At 35.2% G+C, this 22202-nt stretch overlaps 1 protein-coding gene across 2 annotated transcripts in view; it reads left to right on the top strand.

Moving 5' to 3' along the window:
- LOC149539648 (uncharacterized) overlaps nucleotides 1-22202 on the top strand; it is a 112884-nt gene that overhangs the window by 40654 nt on the left and 50028 nt on the right. The window contains exon 6 of one of the 2 annotated variants that reach the window (XM_089799282.1): nucleotides 7522-7931. The exons of the other annotated variant lie outside the window; for it this stretch is intronic. The gene's annotated coding sequence lies outside the window, so the exon portion shown is untranslated. Of the gene's footprint in view, nucleotides 1-7521; nucleotides 7932-22202 lie in introns of those variants that run through there. 2 annotated transcript variants of the gene reach the window in all.

Raw genomic sequence — 22202 nt, 5'->3', positions numbered from 1 at the left:
CGCTCTTTTCAATGGGCAAGTGAAGGAAATAAAAGGCAAACAACTAACTTTGTAAGATGCAAATTTTTTAATGGCTACCCCTTTATACTCATTTATTTCTATGTATTTATCTAAAACCTTCTTTGTATATACACTTACACACTCCATTGTGTACACATTCACTCCTATCTCCATATACCCCCCTATGATCCATATTCTCCCCCTTTGACAACAATGTCAAAGGTACAAAAGTAAAAGTATGTACAAATAATAGAAAGCTTACTTACTACATCCTATCAAAAATCATCTTCAAATGTGTCTTTGTTGACTCTAAGGATATCTCTTATAGCTTTTGTGAATGGGTTAAAGCTATAAGCTACTCACGTAAGCTAGAAGCTACCTTAGTCGTATTGTCTAAATAACTTGTATCTGGTAGGGAAAGGACACTTCAACCTTCTTCACATTTTGTTGCATGACCTCTAGTGTCAGGGATAGATAGGATAGTAGCTCAAGTGAATTAATCATTATGTTATCTTGTTCATGTTGTTGTTGCTTCATCTTGTGAAAAAATTGCTTCACTTGTCCATTGTAAGTAGTGGTTGAGCTTAAAATAAGATCAAGTTAACCACTAAAGCTCTCCAACTCCTTTTGAGAAAACACCTCTCTATTTCTCCAAGTCTTTGAAAAAATCTGTATAGTTTGATATCTTAGTAAACAGCTAGCTTACCTCATTCAATGTTGACATGGTTTTCTTCACCAAATTCGTCAATATATCTTGATATTTAGTAACCTTTTCCATCAGTTTACCTGTCATAGTTTTATCAAGTTCTCTTCTACAAGTCGGTGCCTTTATCAAGGAATCCATCTAGTCAATTAGTGAATCATTTTTATTATATCTTATATCAGGGACTAATTTAGCTAGGATATTTCTCACTTGTCTCAAAACACTTGCCTTCTTCTTCTTGGATCTCATATTTTCTCTTTCAGCCTTCTTCTTTATATGCTATGAGTATTTCATCAATTTCTTATGATTTAATTTAGTAATGTCCATCAGTTTTGTAACTGGAACTTCTTCTTCAATTTCTTCATCTTCTTTTTCTTCAAAAATGTGTATTGTTTTGTTCCTCTTCTTCACACTTGTCTCACCAAAACTCGATTTCCTCTTTACATGATATTCTTCTCCTACCTTTTTTTGATGTTCTTCTTGCTAACTTATTATGACTCTTTCTTCTTCATTCTCAAGGACCATTTTTTATGTTTGTTCCATAAGAGATGGCGAGGGAGAATTCCTATGACTTGTAGTATAGGAGTTGTTGACAACACATGAGTTTGTTCCTATTTAAGTCATACTTATTTCCTCACCTTGATCGAGGATATCCCATCTTTTGTGGATGTATGCTCAATTGTCAACCTTATCTTCTAGCACTTTCTAGCTTGTTCTACAAGCTTCCTTGAGGCCTTTATATTCACGCTCTCTTATTGTATTTCTCAACTCATTTTCAAGGAATATTGTATAGCAATTCTTTTTTCATTGTTGCAATATTTTCTCTCTCAGTCTGTTTAGTTTCTCCAAGCTCTACCCTTCCTTCTTTGGTTTCTCTTCAACAGGTTATTTGCATGCAGGTGATCTTGGCAAGCTGTGAACTTGGCTTTCATCAACTTCTACATGGTATAAGATGGACAAAAAAAATTTAAAAAGCCAGAGTAGCACCTTCGCACTGCCCCTACGTGGCTCAGACACCGCTGCCGCTGGCAATGCAGCTGCGAGGAAGCCGCAACATGACCGTTGCTCCACGACCATCATCGACCTGCCGCCTTGCCGTCCTCCCGATGACACCCCTAGTTCCTGCCGCTTTTGCAACACCTCCACCAAGGCTCCTCCACTCTACCACTACCCACTTGCGGCCCCTGCACCACTCGACAGCTAAGCACCATTTGGCCCATTTTGCAGGTGCCACATTGGCACTACTACGTGGCCCCTGCCACGTCACCTACAACACATCAACACCCAGACAATTATACTTGCCACGTGGTACTTGCACATGGCTCTTTTTTGCTACGATGACCCTGAGGCCATCAATTTTAACCTAGTGGTTTGCTAACATCAACATGACATCATCACACTTATAGGCTCTCTAGGGTCCTTTTTGACATACTCGTAATTTTTTGGCCATAACTTGAGCATACAGAGATATTTTTTCAATCCAAAAGAAGTACCAAAAAGCTAGTTTCGAGACAGAGACATTGGTGCAGGTATTTTAAGGTTTTGATGTAGTTTTGTGGATTGTTTATGCAGTCAAAGTTTGAAGTTCTATTTTTCAATCTGGCAAGCATATCTTGTGCATCCCATATCCATTTTTTGAAAACATTATATGTTTGAAAAGCTGGTTCTATCATCTTTTCAGAAATGTTGTCATTTCCTTTACATTCTACCCCATGCTCTTTCTATCATATTTTTGGCATTTTTGCTCTATGGTGGATATCTTGGGTATTCTAGGTTTGAGGATCATTTTAATGGCATGGGATCTTTTGTTTTGAGTTGCATTATCTTTTGTATCAGCTTTTTTCCTTCTCTAATCATTGTTGATATCATTTGCAAGTATCTTTATGCAAACGCACTGAGATAAAGTGTCACTCTTGCATTTCAAGTTCATGAACGTTGTTTTGAGATAGTTGTACGAGCACTATTTTATAAAGCACCATGTGGGGATAGTTGTTCTCATTTTTGTGCCCTCTTTCCTTGTCAAGTGAGTGTCTCTTCCACGATATTAGCCCCATGAAAAGTTGGTGATCATGTCTTTATAGGTGTTTGTACCTCTTCAACTCTCTCGTCATTCTTAGTTCTTTTTGCAGAGGATTTTGGCCCACTTTTGTAGTTGCCTATCATCTCACTCCATTTGCATTAAGGGGGGTGATTCTGTTGTTCTAATGCTTCCTTGGTTCGATGGTTCAATAGTGTGAACTATGTATTTAGTAGTTGATCCTATATACTAGGCAATTGTAGTGGCTGGCTACCTATGCATTTCGGTGAGATGGATCATCTATCATATAGATACACTTGGTTTGTGCCTTCTATTTTCCATGGAGATTCTTTAAATCAACAATTTTTTTCCGACAGAGTTTGTGGCTTCTTCATGCTTCAATGATGCTCTTCATTATCTTCTTCTTTATTCCTGTTTTCTAGGACATTCCTTCTTACCTCTTTTTGGGGGAGGGTTTTTCGCATGTAGTTTTCTCTTTTTCCCCATTTTTAGAGGTTGCATTTATTTGCATTATACATGGGTACCTAATATGGCCTTGTTGTTAGGACCCATTTTGCATTTCATCTTAGCTTTTGTAAGCTTAAGTGCATTCCCCTAAGTTGCACTTAAGGGTGGGTGTTAGAGTAAATAATTATTATTTACATTTTTACTTAAGTTTACTTAGGTTAATGCATTTATTTATTAGTTATAGTATAGGAGTTGTTGACAACACGAGAGTTTGTTCCTATCTAAGTCATACTTATCTCCTCACCTTGATTGAGGATATCCCACCTTTTGTGGACGTATGCTTAGTTGTCAACCTTATCTGCTAGCACTTTCCAACTTGTTCTACAAGCTTCCTTGAGACCTTTATATTCAGGCTCTCTTATTGTATTTTTCAACTCATTTTCAAGGAATATTGTATAGCAATTCTTTTTTCATTGTTGCAATATTTTCTCTCTCAGTCTGTTTAGTTTCTCGAAGCTCTACCTTTCCTTCTTCGGTTTCTCTTCAACAGGTTATTTTCATGCAAGTGATCTTGGCAAGATGTGAAGTTGGCTTTCATCAACTTCTACACTATGATGTCTACTATCTCAACCTCAATTCCACCAATTGATGGAAACTCAAAAAAAAAATCCTCAATGTTCTACACTTGTTTAGGGACATCAAGAAAAGCATTCCCAATTATAAATCTAATCAATAATAAAAGTGTCTTTTAGCTAAATAGGTGCAACAAATATACTTAGTTATTCATTTGCTTGTGCTACATTCTTCTCTATCTGGAGTATCTTTTTCCATGTCTCAACAATCTCATTGTGTATCTTCTTCATGTCATCAATCAAGACCTTTGTTGCTATGTTTCTTTATTCTAATTTGGTTTATGTGATCGTCTATATTTATCTTAGCATCTTCAGTGCCTTGCATCAATCCTTTCTCCATGATTTCTTTGTCAAACGACAAGGTTGTAGTCTATATGGAATCTATCAACTAATACAATTCATCAGGAATAAAAGAGTGTATCTCCAAAGGTAATTTGCTAAATTTGTGAAGATGGTGCATAATGACATCTTCAATTTTCTTCTTATATTCATCACTCCCTAGGTTATATCTTTTTCCAACTGAATCTAGCCAACCCGATTCCATAATACCTTTTACAATATCATCTATGGTAGAGGCCTTCTTTGTCATTCATCTCTTAATCAATTCTAAAGATTTGATATTGGATTATATCTTGTCTTCTTTACCCTCAACAAATTCTTTCTTATCACACTTTCTATATGTGGATTTTCTTGTCCTTGTGTGGTTTTCTTTCTTCTTTGTAGGTTCACCCTTTGGTTTGGTTTCCTTTTCTACTTAGCCTTTTTACTCTTCACCCTTCTGTAAGTTGAGGGAATGTTTTTTGATGGGTTGATTTCTACTACAAATGTACCTACTTTGTTACCACTAGTCTTATATTCTATATTGGCCAATGTTCTCCTTTTTTTTTCTCTTCCATTAACTAGTTTCCTTAATTCCTTACAGACATTATCAAAGGATTCTTCATGTGTACCAAATCTCTTTGCTTATTTGTCCCAAGATTCTGATAGTAATACATGTGCATATTATCTCATAGACTCACTCTCTACTTCATAACCTATAGGTGGAAGCCAAAGTATTCTAGATTCAACTTCTTGCACAGTGCATGTACCTGTCTCTACTAGAAAACAAATATCTTATTTGTGCTTTTCCACTATGATAGATAAGATTCTTTCATGTTTATACATCTATTTTTGAATATTTGAAGTATCCCCACATAACATTGTTAAAATTTTCACCTAATTCCTATATGAATTCACCTATTTGAGTCACTACCAGTTTATGCTTTGACCATGTAACTTTACCACTACCAGGAAATAAATTTTGGATATAGAAATACTAATGGGGCACCATACTCGAGTGATTTCTTCTTGTCTCTCTGTATTCTTTCCATGTTAACCAAAAATTAACTTCTAAACATCTCACATAGATCATATCTTGTTATGTGAAGCCTACTCAAACTCCGGTTAATTTCTCCCTACTTTCGACACAATTTCCCCCTAGATTATTCTACGAGGGTTTTGGGGTAGTGCCCCTTGTAGGGTTTTGGAGCAGAGCCCCAAGTGTGCACCCTTGCTTAATGAACATTATTATTCTAAAAGGAATCAACTTCTATTTTTCTACTAGATGACTTATTCTAGCCCTAATTTTGTAAGAGGCAAAAATATTGTATAAAATGGCTTAAGGTTAGGTATATCATTGTATATGATAAGATTGTATCTTCTCATGGTGGTATTGAGTTGTATGGGATTACATATTGTAATTAGGTTGTAATCATTGGATAATTAAAATATTGGATTCAGTATTTGGTGAACCACGTTAAATCTTTGACTTGTTTCTCCTATGTGTGGGACATTATTTTTTGATATTAGATATATTTAATATAATTGTTATTTATGTCTCGTTAATCCTAACAAGTGGTATTAAAGCCTAGTTGTTTTAGTTATCCTTTGCATAAAATTCACACGGTTGAGTGGGAGCAATAGTAGAGGAGGGTAGGTTGAAGGTTGAGAATTTTAATAAGAAAAACTTTTAGTTGTGGAAAATGAAAATGGAAGACAATCTTTATCAAAAGGATTTAGGGAATCCATTGCAAGGGAAATCAAAGAAGCTGACTACTATGATAAATGAGGAATAGAATATTTTGAATATAAAGGCACTTGGAATTATTTGATTATGTCTATTACAATTGATGGCATTTAATATTACAAAATTAAAGATGGCTTAAGAGTTGATGCAAACCCTAGAAAAGTTGTATGAAAATACCTCTGCTTCAAACAAGGTATTTCTCATGAAGCATTTATTTAATATGGAGATGGTAGAAGGTGGATCTATTGCTGATTATTTAAATTATTTTGATATGGTTACAAGTCATATGTCATCTATGAATGTCAATTTTGATTAAGAAATTAAAGTTGTCTTGATTTTGTGTTCTTTGCCTAAAAGTTAAAATGGCTTGGTAATGGTTGTAAGTAATTCTATTTCTGGATCTAATACCCTAAAATTTAATGATGTGATTTGTGTTCTTCTGAGTGAAGAAACTAGTAGAAAATGGTCCGGTGGATCTACATGAGGAATTGTTTTGAACACACAAAGTAGAGGCAGAATGAATGAAAGCGGAAACAATTCTAAAAATCATGAGATATCAAGAGGAAAATTAAAGGGAAAGAGGTCTCAATCCAAAGGACCAAGAGATTGATGGTACTATGGAAAACTAGGGCACAAGAAGAAAGATTGTTGGACTAGAAATAAAAATGAAGGAGACAAACAAGATGGAAATAAGGAGGAAAATGTGGTAAGTAATAAATTTGAAGGGAATTCTTTGCTTCTTTCTTTAGAAAGTGTTGATGATTCATGGGTTTCAGATTCAGGGGCTTCATTTCATGCTACTCGCCATAGAGGTCATCTTCTTGATTATGTACAAGGGGATTTTAGGCTTATTTATTTGGGGGATAACTAACCCTATTAGATTGTTAGAAACGGAAAAATTAAGATCAAGTTATAGAATGGAAATCATTGGCTATTACAAGAGGTAAGACATGCTCCAAGGTTGAGTAGGAATTTGGTTTCAGAAGAGCAACTAGGTGATGAGGGTTGCACTGTCACTTTTAATAATAAAAATTGGAAGGTTTCAAAAGTTTTCCTTATAGTAGCAAAATGTGTGAAAGTAGTGTTATATTGTTCCTTCTACTTTAATTATTTCAAAGAAAAATGAATGTTCAAGAACAATTATTGTAGTTGAGCAGGGAGAACAAACAGATGTTGTAGATTCTAATACAATACTATGGCACAAAAAACTTGGGCACATGAGTGAGAAAGGTATGAAAATAATTCATTCAAAGAAAGTTATCATGTTTGAAATGTGTCAATATGGTTTTTCGTAAAAGTTATGTTTATGGAAAACAAAAGAGAGTGAGTTTTGTGGAGAGTAAAAAGGACAAGTAAAACAATAAATTAGAGCTTGTACATACATATGTATAGAGACAAACTCAGCTATCTTTCCTTGGTGTATCTCATTATTATGTTACATTTATTGATGATATGAATAGAAAAGTATGGCTTTATTTCCTTAGATAGAAACTTGGTGTATTTGTAACTTTTAAGAAATGGAAATGTCCAATTGAAATGAGACTGGTAAAAGATTAAAATGTATCAGATTTGATAATTGTGGTGAGTATTGCAATAATGAATTTGAATATTGTTGTTCCACTAATGGTATTTGTAGGTAGCAAATTATTCCAAGGACTCCACAAGAAAATGGAGTGGTTGAACTTATGAACATGACAATAATGGAGTGTGCAAGGAGCATGAGGTGGTATGGTAGAGTTCCCTTAAACATGTGGAAAGAGGTTGTCAATACTGCTATATATTTGATCAATATATGTCCCTCTACTCTTTTGGGCTATGGTATTCCAAAAGAGGCATGGACTGGTAAGAAGGTAAGGTGTTCTTTTCTCAGAACCTTTGATTATGAATCATTTGCACATATAAATTCTAAAAAATAGAACCAAGTTGGAAGCTAAGTCAAAGAAATGTGTATTTATTGGATATGTCATTGATGAATTTGGTTATAGGCTTTGAGATTTTGACAATAATAAAATTGTAAAAAGTAGGGATGTCATATTTAATGAGAAAGTGTTGTACAAAGATATGTTGCAGTAGCATGAGAATAAAGAAAGTGATTAATTAGTGTTAGATGATACTCAAAAGGATGTTGTTCCAACAATCCCTCGTGCTCCGCAATAGCTACAGCAACAAATACCACACACCCTAGCAAATGTTAGATGGTTAAAGAGGCTAAGTAGACCTCCAAAAAAAATTTCTCCCTCTTTTTATTCTAGTTTATTAACAGATGTTGGTGAACCTCAATATTATGATGAAGTTGTATAGGTGGATACATAGATTCAGTGGGAGTCTGTAATGATGGAACAAATGGACTCCTTACTAAAAATTAGACTTTGGATTTATGTAAGTTACTTGCAAATAAAAGGGCTTTACAAAATAAATGGGTTTATAGGATGAAAGAAAAGGATGGAGGTAAGAAAATATTTGAAGCCAGGTTAGTTGTAAAAGAATTTGTACAAAAAATGCATTGATTTTGATAAGACATTTTCTCATGTAGTTAAAATGACTTCTATTCGCACTATTTTAAGTATTGTGGGTACTAAAGATTTGTATTTGGAGTAGCTTGATGTTAAAACCACTTTTTTTCATGGTGATTTGGATGAAAAGATATATATGACACAACCACAAGGATTTGAGATCAAAGGTAAGGAGAATTTAGTGTGCAGATTAAAGAAAAGTTTATATGGCTTGAAACAAGCACCTCGGTAATGATATCTTAAACTTGGTAGTTTTATACATGAGCACAGATACACTTGGTATCATTCATATCATTATGTTTATTTTGAGAAGTTGGATGATGAAATCTACATTGTTTTATGTTTATATGTTGATGATATGCTTGTAGCTAGTGTAAGGAAACTTAAAACAACAACAACAACAAAATATTACCATTTTCACATAACCCATGATAGATCTGAAATAAAATATGCAATTACAATCCACATACAAGAGAATAGATAACATACCCACAAAAATGTTCCACAAGATATACCCTAGGAAACCCTCCTTAAGGGAAGAAAACCTAACCTCGAAAAGTATCCATTACCATGTATTATTCAACAAAAAAACAATTGCAATACAACCATGGAAGCCTTCAAAGTCATAATCACAACCAAACAATCCATGCGATCAAGCATGAATTCACACATCCCATGTCATGCTTCCAACTTTCACAAATGCTCCATTGGCTAACTTGTCAAGCCTTTTCTTGCTCAATTTTTTTTTTTTTGCCTTTTTTACTTTCTCATATAACAACTACCCTTGTTGTTTCTCTTATAGTAGCAAGCTCCCACAAAACTAACAAGTGGTATTACATAAACCATGTGCTACCTAACCCATTGACCCCACATTTAATACTAGACATTTAATCATTTTTTCCAATATTAAATAATTACATCAAATATTACCACAATATTACAATACAACTCATCAAGTATATTCTATTAGAATCTATACATGTTGGATGTCCATCTAGGTGTTCCTAGGTGCAACATTACATAATAAAATAAAATAATACAATATAAAAATATTATGCAATGTGTGCAACACACATAATCTCAAATAGTTAGGTCTAACATGGATCAGATTAAGGGATTAAAATAACAATTAGCACATTAATTTACTATGAAAGATTTGGGGGCATCAAAACAAATCCTTGGTATGAAAATTTGGAAAGATAGAAAGAACAAAAAATTGACATTATCACAAACTGATTATATTGAGAAGGTGTTGCAACATTTATCCATGGAGAATGCTAAAGGTGTCATAACACCTTTGCGTAATCATTTAAAATTGACTAAGAAGATGTGTCCAAAGATACAGGAAGAGGAGGATAAGGTGTCCAAGGTACCTTATGCTTCAGTTGTAGGAAGCTTAATGTATGTCATGGTATCTACTAGCTAGATATAGCACATGCAGTGGGAGTTATTAACAGGTACATGATTTATCTTGGAATTGAGTATTGGAATGTAGTCAAATGGTAACTCATGTATTTGAGAGGAAAGTTCAATAAAATTTTACATTTTGGAGGCTCTACTACTAATGTACAAGGCTATATTGACTCAGATTTGGCTTGGAATCTTGATACCAGGCGAAGTACTATAGGTTATATATTTATTGTTAGTGGGACAATAGTGAGTTGGATTTGCTAGTTATAGAAGGTGAATTCTTAATCTAATATAGAGGTAGAGTATATTGCTACTACAGAGGCAACCAAGGAGATGATATGACTTCAATTCTTCATGGAAAATTTGGGACATCTATAGAGGGATAGTTATCTGCAAATAGATAGTCAGAGTGTCATTCATCTTGCCAAGAGTTTTTCTTTGCATTCAAAGAAAAAACATATATAGTTGTGATATTATTTCATTTAGTTAGCTTTGGATGATGGACAATTAAAGTTGGACAAGATACATACAAATGATAATCTAACAGATATGTTTACAAAGGTAGTGACAAGGGAGAAGTTAAACTCCTTTTCAATTTTAGTTGGTCGTTTAGACTGAACATAATAAAAGAACAATAGAGTCTAGGGTGGTTTTACATTCTAATGGGAGCTATAGGTTAAGCAATGTTATGATTAGTCTCCAAGTGGGAGGTTATTGTTGTGGAGTTTGATCAGTCTCCAAGTGTCAGATTGTTGTTATGTGGAGCCAATTAGACTTGGAGGTTAATTTCTCCCTACTTCATTCGGTGTGGTTTCCCCTCCATATTATTCTATGGGGGTTAGGGGGAAGCACCCCCAATATGAGTTCAAGGGGCAGACACCTTGTGGGGTCCTAGGGAAGAACCCTAGGTGCACTCCCTTGCTCAACTAACTTTATTATTATAAAAGGCGATAGCTGCTATTTTTTTGTTGGATGATTTATTTTAGCCCTAATTTTGTAAGCAACAAAAATCTTGTATAAAATGGCTCAGGGTTAGGAATTTCATTGTGTATGACGATATTTTAGCTTATTGCAATGGTATTGAGTTATACAGGATTACAGATTGTAATCAGGTTGTAATCACTAGATAATAAAAATATTGGACTCGTTGTTTGGTGGATGTAACCTAGGGATTGGGTGAACCACATTAAATATTTGTGTCTTGTATTCTCTTCTATACATTTTTTTTTTGATATTGGATATATTTGCATGTAATTGTTATTTTTGTCTTGTTAATCCTAACATCATACACACATCATCTTTGACAATATGATGTGTAGCACATGTAGCATCATTGTGCATATTGTTTATATGACTTGAATGATAAACTCTATAGCTTATCACCATTGATGCAAACTTAAGTTCCTTGTCTTTAATATCATCAATCATCATAGATTTGTCATCATATATGGATTCAGTTTGCTTGGTAACCAAATTTTCTACCACCATTCTCAATGTACATTCTTCACCTTGTACTCAAAAACTAGTAACTAAATTATTATTTTGGAAATTTTGTGTGTTATATCTAGCCATGTAAGCTAATCATGGACTCTCCTCAACATGTAACAAATCCAATCATGATGGAATTCAATTGGAATATCCAGCACATATGTTCAGCCCTTTTTTATGGATGGGAAAATCTATAAAATTATAGGGAAGGTAAGGCCCACCTAGACAAAAATGGGCTGATTATTCCCCTACTATTCTATGCCCCCCCCCCCACTATTTTATGGTTTGCAAGGGTTTTCCATCTAGACATACACTTGTAGATGTTTATGCTCATCTTTCAATGACTCATATGTGCACATATCATCTTCCTTTATTGATTCAACTCCTAGTTCTTTAATTTTGCAATGGTTATAGAACTGAACATCTTTTTCAACAATGCTCTTATAGGGATAATCATTAAGGCACCTAACATATCAACTCAACTTCTTTGATTGCATGGAGTTTGAAAATGGGTTGGGGCATCTTATAATTGTTAATCAAAACAAGAAAATCAACATTCTTTGCCAATTGAATAAACTCGAACATCAAACAAATCTTATAATAAACCAATCTAATATCTCATGATACACCAATTAAGGTTCACAAAAACTTGATAGCAATTCACTTGAACATTCTCAATTCAAATACAACAATTTCTCTATATCACTCAAGATAGCTCTCAAATACTCATATAAAAGTAAAGGTGCAAATTGAAATGACTTTCCTCTATTTATCATTGAGAAATAGATGGTGTACACTTCAATAGTCAAATAACACCTTTCCCAATAGTAGGAATAGTATCTTGTCACTAGTTTAACAAATATTCACTAGTTGATACTCATCAATGGTTATGACCGATAATAAATAGTTGTACACTATGAAATATTTAGTGCGATCACCATAAAATTATTTGCAATCCTTAAAGTCATAAAAAAAAACAAAAATGATAGGAATTTACACCATAATGTGTGAATACATCTCACCACTCTTCAATGAAGGGGGTCGGTAAATGATTTGTCTATAACTGCTCCCCCTAAGTAAAGATTGTGCTTAGTTTGAAGATGGATCCTCTGTGTAAGAGAATGGACACTTTATTTTAGGTGACTTGACTTGTCCCTATTGCTCTTCTTTCTTTGCCCAAGTATTCTTCATCTCACATCTGACTTCATCGATATTCACAAGCTTTTTTTTCTTTTTTTTCCTATGACCAATTAGGATATCAGTTCATGGATATACAATCTCTAGCTAGGTGACCGACCTTGTGACTTTGCAAATAAGCCATAGTAGTTGACATCTAGGGTCCATAATTTCCTCTCACAGTTCTCATCCTATAATTTATTGCTAGATGGCCATAATTACCACATGCCAATCATATAACATTGAATTGTCACTCTATTCTATAAGAGTTTACATGTTGGAATGGTGTCCTAGGAGATTTCACTTTAGATGTGCATTCTTCTTCCTTGTGTCCATATTTGTTGCATGTATAATAGTGTCCATTAAAACTACCACCACTAGATCAACTACTGGGTCTAGATCTATACTCATAAGTAATATGACCATACCTATGTCAATTAAAGAAATGACCTTCAAATGAATAAGGTTTATTCACTAGTTTTCTCCTATAGAGATTGGTAGTACAACCAAGGTTACCAAATTTATAATGAGTAGGTTTGTTAGATTTTTTGTTTGGATTGTTTTTGACTTTTTTTTTTAACATGTTGTGGATTCTTCAATTTAGATTTAGACAACTCTTCAGTCACAAATGTTTCTTGGCTTGCATAAACAAGATCGCTTGTGTCTTTGTGTCTTCTTCAATTCTTCAATTGCTTATTAAGCTTTCACTCTACTATTTCAGGTTTTCCTTTGCATGTTTCTTAGTTTGCAATACCTTCTTCAATTTCTCATTCTCCTCTCCGAGTCTTTCATCTTCACTTATGATCTGCTAGTTCTCCATTATTTTTGCATAAAGATGCTCATGCATGATAGAATTATCTTGAGTTGAATTGGAAAAATAATACTCCTTTCCTTTAATGCATCCTCAACAACTTTTTTGGAATCTTTTGCACGTTTCCTGGCATATTTAGCTGCTCTTTTCCTTCAATGTCTTCACATGTCCTGACATACTGACCTTCAAGATATATTTTTTTTATTTGAAAGTTTTTCCTTAATCTTATGATTCTTTTCCACTAGTTTATCAATTGCTTCCTCATATTCTTTAGACATGTCACTTTTGGATAATTGATCAATGCAATCTTGGTTTTCATTTTACTTGTCAGTGAGTTATCTCTTTATGACAAACAATGTCCTCATCTTTCCTTACAACTCATTAATCATTATGTTTGCATTTTCCTTTTGTTTCTCATACATATAACTCTCAATGAATGTGGATCTTTTCCTTAAATTGTTAGGCTTATCATGAAGACGACTAGAGCTATGATGGAAATTGTTATAATTCCTATATGTGGTGGGGGGTGGTGAATGAATATAAATAGGGAATATAAAATTCAACCATCGATTTGTATAACTTTTCATGGTTCCACAATGCATGCCCCATTTCCTATCATGAAATGGGGACCCCCTACTTTTCAAAGTTTTTTTGGACTCCTAAAATCGGGATCCTAGTCATCTTGAAGTTCTCCACGAACCCCTAGTTTAGGTCTGGGTCTTGTCGAAAAGCTCAAAGGTCAAAATCAATCAAAAAATCAATAAAAAGGCTTAGTATTGAAGTTTTGGGGGCACTAAGTGCACCACAGGAGGTGTGCTAGTGCACCCGAAAAGGAGGAAATTGTCAAAATGTGCAGTTGTGCCAAAGGTTTGCATAATATATTTGAGCAGAGGGGGGAGGGGTTCATTTCCCCCTCACCTTGTTCATTCTATCTGCTTTCAACTCCAAAATCTACATCCTTGTGCCTTCCTTCCTCGCACTGTCTCCCGAGGTCCGCAGCTTCGCACACAATGAGGTGCAATTTTGTTTCGCTCCGCTTTCCACCTGTGGCATTCTCCCACTCCACAAAACCTAAGCACATAAACACAGAACATTAAAAGGGTTCGTGCACATCACTGCACTTCCCAAGGTGCGCTGATGCACACCAAACTCTCTACCTAAAAATTGAAAAAACAACACAAAACACTTTACATCTCAAATGAATCCAAAATTGGGTGTGCACCACCGCACCTGTCCAGGTCAATTGATGCGCACCCAATTTCATTTTAAGACAATCAAATAAAATGAAAAAGGAACAAAAATGCATTAACCCTAGGTTAAGGTGTGCTAATGCGCACCTTACAGTGAGATGTTTTTTAAATAAAGTGCATTAGGCACACATTCCTGTTGCGCCTTTATTTGTACATTTTTTTTGCTTTTAGAGGTCTAAAATAGGCTTTTTGTGTCTTCAAGTGGTTGAGTCTTTTTGGGTTTTGTGCAAGCGATTTTTAAGGCTTAATTAATTCATTTTCTCCAACCTTTCACTAATGGACGTTCTTTTTTGCAAATATTATGGCATCCTCTTTGGCTTCCTTGGGCAAGAAAATGGCATGAAAACCTGTCGTCTTCAAGTTTCAAGGCATACCTCCAGCGAAATCAAGGTTTCATGATGATTACTCTGAAATCAGAGATACAAAGTTAGGACACATATATTTGGGGGAATTCTTGAAGATTTGTAACAAACCCACTGAGAGATTTGCTATTTTTCTCCACTTTGATTCATTTGGGTTTAGTAAATGTAGCATCTCACCCGGTGTCAGTGCAATCTTCAAAGCTCTTTATGACACTTGCAAAACACTTTGTCCCTGAAGAGAGGGTTGTTAAGAGTGTTACAGGAGAGATCGTTCTCAATCTATGACCCAACAAAATTGAGAAAGTATTCCATCTCCTGAGGGTGGATCAATTTATCAGGTTGACCTATGAGGCAACAAAGAGATGGTATAGAGAACACTCAGAAGAGGCTTCTGAGATCATCCAATTCTCTTATCTTATGGAGAAGACTCCTCTAGGGAAGACAACTGGTAAAGTGGACATGACAAGGGGATATATGAAAGAAGATATTGGGTACTCAATCATACTTTTGAGAAGAATAATGGGCCTGCCGGCAGCCAGACACCTAAATATCTTCATGGTACATTTTATTGAGACTATCAAGATGGTGAAGATGCCAATTGATTGGGCCACTACTTTGAGTGAAAATTTGTGTCAATAGTTGGAGGTGACAAAGAGAAAAAGGAAATTTTACATGACATCCTACTTGGTATACTTATTAGCTGCAAGAGCGACAGACTATCTAGGGCTACACAAGAAAGGCAGCATGCAAGATCCTAATGCTTGGCCATATATTGTCTATCCACAATTGGTGAAGAAGACACTCTTGGGGCAGAGCAAGGAATACATAATTATTAATGATGCCTTGATATTTGCTATAATCAAATTCATAGAAGGAGATTATGTGAAGAGGTTATTAGATGATGTAGTGGCACAGATAACGGTACTCAGAGCATATTACATTCAGTTTAGAACATTCACATTTCTAAGGGTAGATGGTACCACGGTCAACCTAAAGAAGCTTCCAAGGTATCCTAGTGATAGACTTGTTCTCTTAAAGATCACCCGACAACTCTCATTAACATACGACCTAGTTAGAAAACAACATAAATAATGTTGGGCATGGCCTCTAACCATAGAGCCTTTTCAAGTGAAACAGAAGCAAGATATTCCTTCTTTTGAGTGTGAATGGGATTAATATCCCTTGGAAGAGTACAATCCTCCATGACCATGTTTTGATAATATTGGGAGAGTACAGTATCTAGTAGGTAAAGCATTCGCACATGAAGAAGCTATTGAAGACCATTGGATGAATGCCACAAATGACTACAATGTTCATATTAGGGATTATTGTAGGATGACTTTGTATTTGGTAGAAAAGGCCTTAAAAATAAAGATTCCATTGTAGATATTGCAACAAGACTTGGGGGAGTTGCTTCACCCTTTCTTCAATGAAGATAAAATTGGAGAACAACCCATTTTGAATGTTGAGGTTAATCGAGAAGAGAATGTTGATATTAACCATCAGGCGAAGCACATCATTAAAATGATGCAAGATTGGATTAAGAAACCATTTAAACTTGATCCAATACCGAAGATAGTAATTTTTTGTGCAAAGCCTGCCCAACCAAAGGTAGAGGGAAGAAAGTCATCATCCCTACCTTTGCAACTCAATCACCAATAAAACTTGAAATGATATACCAACTTGACAGACTAGTTGGATACTATCATCCTTAGGAGAGAAAAGGAAAGAGCAAAAGAAAGAGGAGTTCTCCTCAAAGAGTCGAGCCAGAGGAAGGTGAAATCTCGGCATGCCCACAGCAAGAAGAAGTAAATGTACAAGGGTCCAAGGATACTGGGGCACCATAGGTTCAAATTGACCTATAACTTCCACCAACTGCTAGACCAAGTCAAGCGGAGATAGAAGTTGAGATTCAAGAGGTTTCTTCACCTCAAAAAATAGAATAAGTATCCCCTTTTGCCCTAAAGAAAGGAAGAAAGATCAAGACTCTAGTTAAGAAGAGGCAAAGGGTGATTGAGAGAATGGTTCTTATCCCATCAATCCTTGAACCTATCCCTAACAATGACGAAGAGGAGGATGATGAGGATGATGTACCTTTGAATAGAAGAACATGACGAGTAAGAGCCACAGAACAAGAAAGAAGAAGAAGTTCCACTATTATAATGCCATCAATCCCAGAAAAACCTCTGCAAATAACTACATCAAAGGATGAAATGCAACAATGGATTGATGAGTAGGATGTGGAGAGTATTGACATATTTAAGATGTTAGATTTTGATTTTATGCCCATAGGGACAAAATTGGTGGTAGACAAGATCTGAGATACCCCGACAAATGAGCCCCAATAGGAAGATTGGACGTAAATGCCACCAGAATTACAGTGTCTAGAAATCACTCCTTCATCCCCATTACAAGTTTTAGTTACAGATAAAGGTTCTACTACTCCCCTGCCTCCAAGTATTGAAGAAGAATAAATTCAAAATGAACAGGAGGAAGAACCATGACAAATATCAATTGATGAAGTGTCTAGGGAAGGGAAAATGGTTTAATATCCTCAACAAGCTCCCCAGGACACTGAGGTAAGAACAGTGAGCTCCACTGAAATAGAAATTACAAAGGGAGAACCATCACAGAGGGAAAGAACCCCAGAAAGGAGTGATAAGGTAAAAGGGGTGGCCAAGAAAACTCCTTCATCCTCAAGAGGCAGGCCTTCGGTGGAATGAGTCCCAAGGTGGTTACATAAAGAAATGATAAGAAGTAAAAAGCCACAATTCAATGTTGATGAAGAGGATATGATTGAATTGATTAAGGTTTTGAGAAAGCCTGCGTCCCCATCAAAAGAGGCCAGAGTGTTAGCATTCATCAAGAATGATCAAAATCAAGATTTATTTGCACAAGTGGTTATTCCTCCTCCTAATGTTGATGTAGAAGATTTGGCTCCACAAGATTATCAAATTAGAGAGGTTATGCTTGGAAAGCCCACATTGGATATCGCCAAGTTGATGGTCACAATGGGGATGAAGGAGGTGTTTAGGAGTTTGGAACAAGAAGGGACAAAATTGATGACACTTCATAGGCAAAATGAAATCCTAAAAGGATATTTAGCCAAAGTTGTTGGTCACTTGGATCCCAAACACCCCAAGGAGACTCTGAATGTTGCACTCAAGAGAAGAGATGGGGGAGGAGTACAGTTGGATCCATTTTTGAATGCTTGTCAGCAATGGCAGAAAAGTTTTGAGGAGAAGGGCATTATGATCATCTAGGGAAATCTAAAGCTACTACATGCTATGCAGGAAATGTAATAAAGTGGTAGCAATTTTGAAGCAGGATTTCAATATCATGGATGAAGTACATGCATGGGGAAAGGATTTACAGGTACTATAGGCCATAAAGGGGCAGAGGTATAGAATGCTTGTAGATGTATATACAATAGAGGAGTTAGATTTAATTGATGATTGGATTGAAAAGATGGCAGATAGTAATAAAGTAATGGAAAAATTACATGCGAAGATCCACCAGCTCAAGGACCAAGCTCAAGAGTAGATTTTGCAGGTAGAGAAACATTATAGTGATACATGTCTCAACATATTCAAAGATAATGCACATGAGAAATTGATGCCAGTAGAGGTAGTAGTAGAGAAATTCAAGAGGATTTTTGAAGAAGCTTCTAGTGATGAGGATATCTGGCAAGCATTTAGAACAGAAGAAGCCTTGTTAGAGTTGGATACCAAACTCGAGGATTTTGCTGAGACCCATATAGAGGTAGATAACTACAAACAAAAGGTCAAAGATAAGTATGATGCCTTAGATTTACCAAATGCAATAAAAATCACTAAGATTATTAAGAAATTCAAGAGCAAGCATCCATACATGTCTCTGGTATGAAGGGGGACGAAACCTAGAAGATGTAATTTCAATTGTGACACTTGGTGAATTTTTTGTATTTTTGGACCTTTGAGGTGTGCTGGTGCACTGGTGCACTTTTTGGTTACAAAGTGTTGTAAGTTTTTCAGAGAAGTCAGAGGTGCGCTGGTGCGCTTCTTCCGAGGTGCGCCAACAATTAACTGCTAGTTCCAAAATTAGAGCTTTCTATGCATCAAAAATGCATTCTGATAGTAGTTTAACTCCGACAAACACCTAGTGAAGGAGGAACTTCTAGTTTTGGCACTTCCAGACACTCCTACATGGACTGAAGGCTCTCTTCTTCTTCTTCTCTCATAATTTCTTTGTTTTATGACATGTAAAGGCTCATGCATCTAATTAATAAATATAATAATGGATGGAGTCCTACTAAGCACCAGTTAGATTGTTAGTTCGTATATAATTATCTTGTTTTATTAAATTAAAAGCATATTATTGCATGAATATATCTCTCACTCTCGACACAAATTGAGGAGATGATTTCTTATAAATACAAGATTGTAATATGTAATCAGGGCCGCTGTTATTTGGCAATAATATTATGCTTTTGGTGCTCGCATTTGGAGTGTAGTGATTATTTCCTAAATGTGTCATTCATATTTTTGTGAATTTATGTTCATGGAATTGTGATCGAGCCAAAAATTTATTGCGTTAATTTTGATGTTTGATATGGTTTTACGAATTTTGTTGACGTATCTAGCTCGAGAAGAAATCACCAAATTGTTCCTGCATAACTTTTCATCTCACATGATTTCACTTTTCGTGGCCTTGTGATTTGACAAGAGTGAAACATCAAATGGTTATTAAGTTTCCCATCGACGATTGCATCAGTGGAATCAAGGAAGCACTGCTTCTATTTTCATTAGTTACCTATTGATTTCTTTGAAAGCTTAACTCATAGACGTGTTGTTTCCATAGCTTATGTCCATTAGGATTTTACTTTCACATTATTTGCTATAAATTTCTTGTTATTTTCTTTACTAACCCCTTGTTAATTTAGGAATTTGTATTAGTTGAATTGTTAGATTGCATTCATAAATAAAACAAAAAATACAAAAGCATAATTCTTTTGGGTGTTTAATTTTGAAGCAGCGAATAAATTCTACATCTAATTCAAAATCAAATGAACCAGCAAAGGCCTCCTCGTGAATAAAAACATTTATCTTTCACTGATATGATTCCAGTAGGTCACAAGATCGCCTAGAACCTTGGAGTTGATTCACAAGATTGACTTTTCAAGAGAGGAGTTTGAAATAATTCCTACCATTTAGCATCATGCATAATGACAACTCAACACAACTTTAGTATCAACTTCCAAACCACAAAGCATATAACTGATGTAAATATATAAAGGAGAACAATATCTAGTAACCACAAAACCATCACATGTGACACATGTTTTTGTGTAGAAACCCTTAGTTAGAAGGTTCAAACCATGGTGGAGATGACACCCACAAGATCACTAGTATAGTAAATAAGTTACCCTGTCAAGAGCTATAATATCCCTTAATGAGGGTTTACCCAATTAGGAGTGATTTGTAGCTTGTTATAAGTACAATTAAATTTACTAAGATCTACCTTTTAGAAGGATTTCAAAATCCTTTCTACGAGTCCATTTGGTTAAAGGATTTATAATTAGAACTTGTTAAAGTTCACATGATTAAGGGGTTTTCCCATAACAACTACTAGGGAACAACAAGATAACTGATATGGGTGTGGCATTGCTTGCTTATCAAATCCAATGTGCTCTTTCTACTCTCTAAATACTCCCTTCTCTTTACTGTTGAATACCTCGATCACAACCTTAGCACGTTGAACTCTCTCTTTCTCATCACATACCTCCTTAACAACAATTTGACTAGAGAAAAATATTCCACTTAATCCTTTCTATTCATTCAAATTCCAATCCTATCACACAAATACCTTAAGAAATTCACACATCTCAATGTTAAAATTCATTTTATCATGACCGCATCAACCTCCCATAAGATCTACCTATTATATTTCCAAGGTAGTCAAACACGTATTGACTCCTCCTATGCACTGCCTCAAATCTACCTTATACTTTTTAATGATCCCAAAAATGCCAACTCATCATACCATGATTGTTGAAGTTGAGGAAAACTCAACCTACAACTCCCAAGACTCACTTGCATGCAAACACCTGTCACAAAAAGAGAAACAAAGCTATTGAGGCTTGGATTTAGAGATCCATTAAAGAGGAAATATTCTTGATGTGCAAAACATAAATTTCTATTCAATCAAAAAAGCATTTTACAAAGGGAGATCAAGGCCCTAATAGGAAACTAACCGAGGTTGCATGATAATAGTTAATAAAAGAATTAATTATTATATGCCCAAAGTTTAGCTTAAACAAATTAGGGATAATAAGACAATAACTTATTACTCAAACACCCCACCCCCTTAAGATAAACTTGATGCAAGAGCATCCTAGGTGTACTGGAAATCTTGCATCACCCAAAAATATTCCTATTTTATCATTTTAAATAAGGGTTATTTTAGTATAGAGTTATTATTTGTGGAAACTTACTATTTTGCATACAATCTTAGAATGTTTAGATTTCACAAGTGGAGGTTCATCTTAGTCATATCGTCCTACCAGCAGAGTTGTATTGTCACACCATATGTACCGTAGAAGTTATTGAGGTTTTTGGTATGAAACCTTTGAGCTTAGATTTAAAGGCCTTAGAGGCTCCAAAGCAAGGTCGATCCTAGGCTAACTAGCACTTGCACATGTTAAGCATTGTAGACTGGGTGTTGGGGATCCTAAAAAGTACTTATAGTTGAAAATTGGAGCTTGTTTGCAAAAGTTATGGCCTCCAAAAGTTGGGGTATCTAAAAATATAGTTAGGGTTGACCCTATGGAATAAATTAGAAAATAATAATTAATTGGGGTTCAATCAACATCAAAGGTTAGGATTAATTTCTAGAACCTTCTCCGAAAGTAAAATTTTACCTATATAAGGAAGGCCCGTAGTGATGTCTAGGTGGCTCTAGGTAGTTGTTCGTGGCTCTATGTTGAAGACTATTGTAAAGATATCACCCATGCAAATTTTCATATTGTAATTACAAAAAATTGTAATTCTAAATTTGTGGAGATAATAAGAAGCTCATTTTATGTTCTTGTGAAAATTGTGTTGTTCTTTATTTTTGTGTGTATTTGTGGTATTAAGCATAGCACCCTTCATCAAGTGATATCAGAGCAGGAGTTCGTGAGTGTATAGATAGCTCATCGATTGTAAGGCAGTTTACACCAAGAACATGATTTGGGTTGTGTGTGTAGACAAATCACTAATTGTGAGGTAGTTTGGACTAGTGTTTCAACAAATGTGTGAAAATGCCTTAGCAAAGGGAACACGGTGGGA

This window comes from Cupressus sempervirens, chromosome 9 (genome assembly GCF_028749045.1).
Source record: "Cupressus sempervirens isolate cs-2001-9-10 chromosome 9, ASM2874904v1, whole genome shotgun sequence".
Lineage (NCBI taxonomy): Eukaryota > Viridiplantae > Streptophyta > Pinopsida > Cupressales > Cupressaceae > Cupressus > Cupressus sempervirens.
The sequence above is the reverse complement of the archived record's forward strand: the minus strand, read 5'-3'. Positions and strand labels throughout refer to the sequence as shown.